Here is a 9,898-nt window from a genome sequence, read left to right as displayed (position 1 = left end):
GATTGAATATTCATTGGTGTACTTAATGGGTACACTTTGTCCATGTAAAAGTATTTTTAAGACCCTCTTGGAGCTCTTCCGGAGTTCCAATAAGATTTATGTCACCAACATAAATAGCAAGTGTAACAAATTTTGATGACATTTTCTTTATAAAAATACATGGACAAATAACATAATTTATGTAACTTTCTTTCAGCAAATATTTACTGAGGCGATTATACCACACGCGCACAGATTGCTTTAAACCGTACAAAGATCTTTATAATTTGATCGAGTACATTTCTCAAGACTTTGAATTATATGCTTCGGGCATTTTCAATCCTTCAAGGATCTTCATATAGATTTAGCCAAATAAGTCATATAGGTTAAGACTTGTATCTAAATGGTATGACATCTTCAAGTGTCTGGACTGCTAGTCCGATCCTCACAATCGTTTACAATATTGTGCACTATATTGTATTATATATATCGTCGATGATCATTTTGTGTCAGTTCCGAAGCGACATAACTTGTGGAGATCTCATCACTTTCTTTATTTTCAGGTACCTGAACTTTTTCGGGAGTTTCATGAAATGTTATGTCGTGGGCTCTTCTAGAGCTTATTTCCTCCTCATTTTGATCATTAGCTCCTACTATTTTTCAAGGATTGTTACCTTTGGAACCGATTGGTCTACCACGCTTCATGCGTACAGTAAACTCTATCCTTCAGGGACTTTAATTTTAATAGGAGCATTTGCAGCTGAAATATGATATTTAATTTTGGATCAGCAAATGCTTCTGGCATTCGACTTGAATTATCTTCTAAGTGAGGATCATGATAATTCGATTCATATAGCATATTTTTCAACTGTTTATTCCATCCCCCAAATGTTAGAAAAACTAACATATATCCCCAATCATCTTTGGGAAACATATCTTTGTGTATTATGGTAGAGAAATTAATCATATACCACGCAACAAAAGATAGTAAAAATATTTGGTTTCTGATCCTAAACCAATTGTGAAGGGAGGACTTATCATATATTGTTGATCTGATGCATACAAGTGCTGCTATATGCAATTTAGAAAATCTTAGACCAACACATGAAGCTTTGTTCTCATAAGCAATGGTTTAGCCATTAATAGGAGGTATTCAATGCTAAACCAGCTTGGATATAAACCAACATTATCAAGATGAACTGTCTTGATTTCATAATCTGAAAATTATGCTCTTAATCGAGAAAAGCAATTTCAAATGCCAAACTGCAGGTTGACAATAATTACACATGTAACCATCTCATATATGCACCTATAAGTGGTCCACATGATAGGTGAACGGGCCCATATTCACCTTTTATATATTTCAGAATCAGGGGTTTTAGTCTCAACAACTGGTATAATCAATTCATTATGAGAACAAGCAACACATGAGAATTCCTGAAGAATCTTTTAGTTCTTTAGTATATGCTTATCTGAATTCTCAAATAGCTCATTTAAAAATGGCAAATGAAAACTTCAAGTTTATCATGTCATGTGTTATCTCTTAGTAAACGTTTGGTTTACTATGGCATAAACTTTTGCTTTAGTAAACTTCTGGTTTACTGTGATACATGATATAGTATAAATTAAAGAATAAGGCGAGTAACTTCTCACATACATATTATTTTACCCCCTATGATTGTGGAAACATGAAGATTATCAATCTTCCAATCATTTGTAGTCTCAATATGATAGCCATTTGTATTAGTAAACTTCAGGTTTACTACAACATATGTTTTGACCATAATCATATAATATGAATGACATATTTGTATATAAACTCTTCGAGAGCCTTCATTTATTATCCACAATTTAATATTTATCAGATACTACTGGTGTCATATGTCTTCTAGACAAACAGTTAGCTCTTCAGGAGTTGTTGATATATTTTGTACTATCAAATATTGCTCAGACACTTCTGGTATCATGAGAGAAATTCTTAATAAAATGAACATTATAAAGACATTATAAATTTATAAATGTAAGAAATTAAAAATTTCAGTATTTTTACCACCAACTTTGTGACAAATATCTCCTTCAGGGAGAAACGCCATTAACATCTGAATATTTTATATCAAAGCGGCAACCACATAATCATTACATCCTTCAGGGAAAGATACATGAGTTGTTATTTCCTTCGGGGAACTCGATAACTAACCATAAAATATTAATGTGGTTGTAGTACAAAGCATTCTACAAGAATGCTTTTTGCCTTAGAATGATATTTAATAAAATTATTCAAGATATTTTACGTACAACGGGTACGTGCGGTAATGATCTTTATGCCACAAAAACAAAATTTATATCCTTTGTTATTCTACCTCTTCAGGAGGTGAGTTGTGGTATTTCTTCATTCACTCCAGGGAATGAAAATGTGCTTCAAAAATAACTTTGAATAGCTTATTATTTTGTTTAAGCACATAAAGACACAGTTTCATAATATTTTCCTGTTTCAGGAGAAAATTTCAATTGTGTTACTTCTTCACGAGCAAATTTAAAATACGAAATATTGAGTATATATTCCTTCAATCATATTACCTCTTCTGGAGGTGAATTGTAATATATTCACATCAAAAACGTGTTCCTATTTACGCCCTTTATTAATATTGTCACATTTACTTCAGAAATGGGCTAATATTTATCAAAAGTTCTCATCCTTCAGGGAACGGAACATAATTATTTGAACGTGCATTAATCACACAAAATCGTGTGATGTCTTAGAAGCTCTTTTACGATAATGCTACTTCAGGAGCAAATCGAGGCATGCATGTACTATAGAGAATATTTCTCTAGTTTATCTTCAATTGTAACCATAGAAAGCCTAAATTATCACTTCAGGTGATCATAGGCATATACCACTTCTGGTAGTTAACAAAACATAATTACAATGAGATATACGAAATATAACCACTTCTGGTGGTTGTATATTTCTTGCAAACTCTGCTGGAGTATAAGTGGATCTAACAATGTCATCCACTTTATAGTTTCCTATGCAATGTTACTCTTCTGGAGTAAAATTAAAATCTTAATTCGAAAACAAGTAAGTGAAAAACGAAACATAAAGATATACAAATTATAGTATTTTAAAATTCATAAAATGCTCCAGAATCTCGTCCAATGATTATGGCTCACTTACTAGGTTCCTAAGTACCTTTTTTATTTTATTTTAATGGCAGTAGCACACATAGCAAGTAAAACGCATAACTTATCTTTGATGGTGTCTGCTAGACCCATCATATCAAGATGAATTCCAGCATCAAGCACCCAAGACACGTAGCTTTTGCCCGATATATCCAATACTACAAATTCACGTTTAGAAAGATTTGGCATTATTTACAAAAAGAAAGTTCGTACCTTTGATACTTTCAAAGTATTTGCTCGAGATGGCAGAGTCTCGTGCTGATAACGTGTTATAAAATAAAGACTGTAAAGTAAAGACAAGTATAGAGAGAAATTGATATATTATTCAACTTCAAATTCATGTACATAATGAACTGAAATCTCTTCTATTTATAGAAGAAAGGAAGCTGCTGTGTAAGCTGCTACGCAAGCTGCTGTGTAAGCTGCTACTGCAAGCTGCTGTGTAAGCTGCTACTATACCAGATATGGATAATCTTCTACCTAGGGTAATGTTTATCCATAACCGAGTACCGAAGTGGTAAGCTTCTTCAAGAAGCTTATTTCCAATAGAGTACTAAATAGATAAACATATTTACGGTGGAGTCCCATATGGATAAGCTTCTTCAGGAAGATTATTTACAACGAAGTACTAAATGACCATCCATAATATAATATATTTATAACATATATGACATAAAGACGGAATTCATTAATTCATATTGATTCTCAAAACTTAATTCTAACGTATATGCTTTGATTGTTCTGTTTTTGTCGGGCCTTGAGAATCGTGACAAAGTAATATTTTTTGTATATGGTTAAAACCGGGCCTACCTGATTATGTTATTTGATTGAGACAAAAAACTGCATCGAGAGGTAGTCTCGTAATGACTCAGACCAGAGAACGAAGAGGAGGCATTAGGTCCAAAGATCGAGGTGCCTGTCGAGATCAAGGCCAACAACGACCAAAATCAAATATGACAGACTTCGAGCAAAGCGTAATTAGGGGTGGCAATTTGAGCTCAAACTTATCTAACCCGCACAACCCATCCAGAGATTAATGGGTTGTGCTACAAACATTTTAGGGGGAAGTGCACGGTTAGCCACTAATAACACATGTATTTACTTTTATGCCACTGTTTAAAATATCTTTAGTCTTTAGCCACTGCTTTAATAAACTTAACTGCCCGACTAAAATACCCTTCTGCTCATGTGCTTAACTTTTGAACTTAACTTCAGGACTACATGTTCTTAACTTTTGAACTTAATTTCGGGACTTCAGGACTACATGTCCTTAACTTTTGAACTTGTAATTGTAAGTTCAGGACCAAGAGTCCTTAACTTTTGAGCTTGTTAGTCTAAGTTCAGGACTTATTGTCCTTAATTTTTTGGCTTCTTAACCTAAGTTTAGGACATATTGTCCTTAACTTTTGAGCTTGTTAGTCTAAATTCAGGACCAAGTGTCCTTAACTTTTGAACTTGTAACTATAAGTTCATGATCCACAATGTAGCAGAAAACCAAACGTTATTTGTATCTTTTCACGAAAAAAATAATAATTGCAATTTACATATAAGATTGGTGTCAAATTACACAGCATAAAGCTAATAACAAAAAGAAACAAATAAAAATGTCACGACCCAAAATCCACTAAGGGTCGTGATGGCGCCCAACACCATTGTCAGGCAAGCCAATGCGGAAGTATTAGTAAATTCTTATTTTACTTACCCAAATTGGTTACAACATTTCTTAATTTGCAATTAAAACAGGTGATGATAAGCAATATTTAATAATAATTATACAACCCAAAAGAACTATCTACTAATGTGTGTGCCAAGATCTGGTGTCACAAGTATTGGGCAACTAGTAGAATGTACAAAAGAATAATACTATCCTAATGTCCGGGATAGAATAGATAGAAAAAGTAAAGAAAGACCCCATCAAGCTGCTGAGTGGCACCGGAAGGGAGCAACTCATCGTGGAAGTCTCAGTCTATGAATCAGGGGCGCGTACCAGTCTGATAGCCAGATATACCTGCCTCAGATCCTGTACAATTAAGTATAGAAATGTAGTATGAGTACATAAACAATATGTACCCCATAAGTGTAATGACCCGACCGGTCGTTTTGAGCTCTAGCACGTCGTTCAATAGTTAAAAGTCATGAACAACTTCATTTCAGGTATATTGACTTATACGTATGGTCAGAGTTGAATTTCGGGAAATTCGGAGTCAAATTGGAAAGAAACTTTTCATTGCGGCAACCTTAAGTTGAAGAAAATGGCTAAGATTGGAATTTTAAGTAAACGACCTCGGAATAGGGATATGAAAGTTCCATCATGTTCGTATGATGATTTCGAACTTGGACGTATGTCCGAATTTGGTTTTGGATAACCCGTGAACATTTCGGCGTATATTGTTTAAGTTAGAATTTTACAAGAATTTCATAAATTTGGGTTGGAAGGCATTTCAGAGTTATAGATGTCCGTTTTGGATTTTGAGTCTGGGAATAGCTCCGTATGGTGATTATGGAGTTAGGAGCGCGATCGGAAGTGAATTCGGATGTCCGGAGGTCATTTTGAAGTCATTTGGCTAAATATAGAAATTTGAAGGTTTCTAAGAAAATTCGACCGGAAGTGGAAATTTTGATATCGGGGTCAGAATGCGATTCCGAAAGTTGGTGCAGGTCCGTAATGTCAAATGTGACTTGTGTGCAAAATTTGAAGTCATTCGGACTAGTTTTGGTAAGGTTTGAGACACTTAGTCTCTTTTTTAGGAAGCTTAAGTTGGAAAAGTCAACCGGATATTGACTTATGTGTTAGAGGGATCAAAATGCAAATTTTATGATTCAGATAGCTTCGTTAGGTGATTTGGGTCTTAGGAGTGTGTCCGGAATATTTTTGTGATGACCGATGTAGAATTAAGCTTGAATTGGCAAAATTAGTATTTTGGAGAATTCCGGTTGATAGGTGAGATTTTGATCTGAGGGTTGGAATGGAATTCCGAGAGTTACTGTAGCTTCGTTATGTCATTTTGGACTTTTCTGCAAAATTTGAGGTCATTCGGACGTGGTTTGGTTGGGTTTTTGATCAAAAATGGAATTTGGAAGTTCTTGAGATTCATAGGCTTGAATCCGTTGATGATTTGATGTTTTGATGTTATTTTGGTTGTTCCAAAGGTTGAGACAAGTTTGAATGATATTGTGGGACATGTTGATATAATTGGTTAAAGTCCCGAGGGCCTCGGGTGGATTTCGGAAGGTTAACGGAATGGAATTCAGAACCAAAAAGAAAAGAAAAAGCTGCTGCAATTTTTGCTGCTAAGCTGTCTTTGGACAGCAAATGTGCAGTCGTGGAGCGTACTTCGGAGGCCCATATCTTTTGATCTACAAGAAATTTTGAGATGATTCAAAAACGAAAGTTGTATACCTTCGTGTCTAGTTTCCAGAAAGCTAAGGAAATTGTAATTTGGACATCTGTAGAGAAAGTTATGATTGATTGAAGATGATTGGTGGAGCAGTTTCTCCAGAATTTTCTGATTTCATGGAGCCGACTTTAGAAGCTCATATCTCGGGATATATAAAGAGTTATATGGTGTACAACCTATAAATTTAAAGATCTTCGAGTGTTGTTTCTAAATCTTCAAACCGTTTGTAATTTGGATATTTATACAAGACGTTATGGGTGTTTAAACAGAAGGTGTCCGACAAGAGAAAATTTTAATAGGATGTACAACTTGTATAGCACAAGTGCAAGGTATAACTCGAAGAAGCACGAGCAGATTCTTTAAACACGGATTTGGCTTATTTCTTTCATTTCTTTCATTTGGCTTGGATGATTTTGGAGAGAATTTCAAGGGGGATTTTATAAAGCATCAAAGGTGAGTTGTTTTTACTTATTTCCAAGTTAAATACAAGATTATATGTGAATTAGAACATGAAAATCAGTAGAAAAGTGGGGTTTTAGGGCTTGTGCTTTTGAGATTTTCTAGGGTCGATTTGAAGGGTCAAACGAGCTCCGATTTTTGTGTTCTTTACATGTACGGACTCGTGAGAGGACGAAAAACATTTTGGTATAAAAATTCCTGAGTTTTGAGATATGGGCCCGGGGCTCGGGTTTTATCAAATTCGTGAATTTTGATATTTTTCGATTGCTTTCGATTGGGTATTGTCCCTTTAGCATAATGCGACATATTCGTTGTGATTTTGGGCAGATTCGACGCACGTGGAGGCCAATTCGAGGGGCAAAGGCGTCGCGAGCTAAAGAACTAGCCGGTTTGAGGTGAGTAATTGATGTAAATGATGTCCTGAGGGTTTGAAACCCCGGAATTTCACATCGTAGTGCTATATTAAGGTGACTTGCACGCCGGATAACGGGCGTGGGGTAGAGCACCATTGGGGATTGTGACTTAGTCCGTCCCGAGAGATGTTTTTACCGTGTTTTCTACTTGAACTAAATTGAAAATCATCCTTACTTGGATTTAATTGTTACATTTGGGCTTCTTGCCAATTATTTGAATCCTTCAGGGATTGACATCATTGTTTTCGCATACATGCATATCATTTGATCTCAGTCCAAGGTTTTAAATACTGTATTGCAAACTCAGCCATCTTTCTAAGATTTGAAAACTTAAATGATATTTCTAAATGATATTTCGGGCTGAGAACTACTGTTTTACTAATGCCCAAGGGGCTTATTATGATTTCTGGACTGAGCATGGATTAGGCTGCGCGCTGCAGCAGTGATTTGGAACAGTGGTAATAATGACACTGTATGATGTGACTTGAAACAGTGGTAACAATGGCACTGTGTGGTATAAATTGGTCAGGTAACAATGACTGACCAGGACTTGATTGATGCCACGAGATGACTTGTTATTGCGCTTGGGCTGTAGGAGCCCCTCCGGAGTCTGTACACACCCCCAGTGAGCACCGTCGATGATAAATAAATATGGATGGCTCGGGCTGCACGCCGCAGTGGGTACCAGAGGGTACCGTCATATGCATTGCATTGCACTCATGCATTTATTCCTCATCTGTATTATCCGCCATAATAATTATGTGCTCTTATTTCATTGACTGGTTGCTTCATACTGTTATGAGCCTGAGGGGCTGATACTGTTATGAGATACTAAGCCCGAGGGGTAGATTTCTACTTATTATTTTGATACTGAGCCCGAAGGGCAGATTTCTACTTATTATTTTGATACTGAGCCCGAGGGGCAGATTTCTACTTGTTGTTTTGATATTGAGCCTGAGAGGCAGATTTCTACTCGTCATTTTACTGCCAAATTATCTTTTTTTTACTGGTTTAAAAGAAATTTCACATGATGTTTCATTGAATTGTTATTTTAAATGATTTCACTGCTTCTGTATAGAGTGTTGTGTGCCTTAACGTGTTTTCTTACCTTCAGTTATTATTTATATTTATTACTCACTGGGTCGGAGTACTCACATTACTCCCTGCACCATGTGTGCAGGTACAGGTATTCCTTAGGCATATAGCAAGTTTTTTGCTGTTCAGTTTTCATCGGAGTTTTCGAGGTAGTTGATGGTGTTCGCAGACCCGTTTTCTCCCTTATCTTCTGTATTTATGATATCTTCAGATGTCGTTCCTAATTCCATACTTTGTAGAATTTTAGTAAACTCTGTAGTAGCTCATGACTTGTGACACCCCGGTTAGGGCTGAGTTGGGTTGGATTTCCGTATTTTATCTATACTTTCCGCTATTGGATATTATTAAACCATGTTTATACTATAATTGTGTTAATTAATTGTCTTAAAAGGATGAATTGGGTTGAATGGCTGGCCTTGTCTTCATGAGAGGCGCCATCACGACCAGGTTCGGGAATTGGGTCGTGACAAGTTGGTATCAGAGCCTAGGTTACATAGGTCTCACGAGTCATGAGCAGGTTTAGTAGAGTCTCGCGGATCGGTACGGAGACGTCTGTATTTATCCTCGAGAGGCTGCAAAACCTTTAGGAAAACTTCACATTCTTGAATTCTTATCGTGCGTTCTTGATTCAGCTTGAAAAGTAACTCTTGAAATTCCTTCCACGCGTTCACATGCGCGCATGAGCGCTCAGTATCAGATGTGCCTTGATGTCTTGTGATTCCCTGATTGAGGGGCGAGACGTGATCTCTATGAGTTGATGTTGGGCCAGTTTGAAGGACTTGAGGCCGGATCTTTTCCTGCGGCTTAAGCACCGAGGTGCTGATTGTGTGAGCAAGTGTTTTGAACTTATATGTCCGGTATTGCCCCTATTAGCGGGAATGACGGCTGGGTAGAAATGTGATGGGTATGTTAGTACTGCGAGATGTTTCTATATGACTTGGAAGTGTTGAGGAAGATCTGCTGGATGATAGGTGAACTATTGAGTGTATGATTTCCATTGTGATTAGAGGTGTAGCTCCGAGTTATGGGCGTGAAGAATCTTTTCAAGTCTCCTGTTTGGAGTGAAGTAAATTCAAGTTACAGTATGAGTTTAGACCCAGGAAGACTATGTGATTGTGTAATGTGTATGACGGTGGAAGGTATACAAAAATGTTAATTGGAGGCAAAGTAGGTGGGTTATCTCATGCGGAATAATCTACGTAGGTGTGTTCCTTATAATGTTGTGTAGAGAGTTTCTTTTCTACTAATAGGGTGTATGTGTTGAGATTTGAATTTGACTCTAATTGAGAAAATTGAGTTGATTGTCACGAGAATGAAGGTGATCTTAGTATTGGAATTGAGGTATTTTACGGTCTGTGTTACCTAAGCTTATGA

This window comes from Nicotiana sylvestris, chromosome 11, assembly GCF_000393655.2.
Source record: "Nicotiana sylvestris chromosome 11, ASM39365v2, whole genome shotgun sequence".
NCBI classification, from domain to species: Eukaryota; Viridiplantae; Streptophyta; class Magnoliopsida; order Solanales; family Solanaceae; genus Nicotiana; species Nicotiana sylvestris.
The sequence above is the reverse complement of the archived record's forward strand: the minus strand, read 5'-3'. Positions refer to the sequence as shown.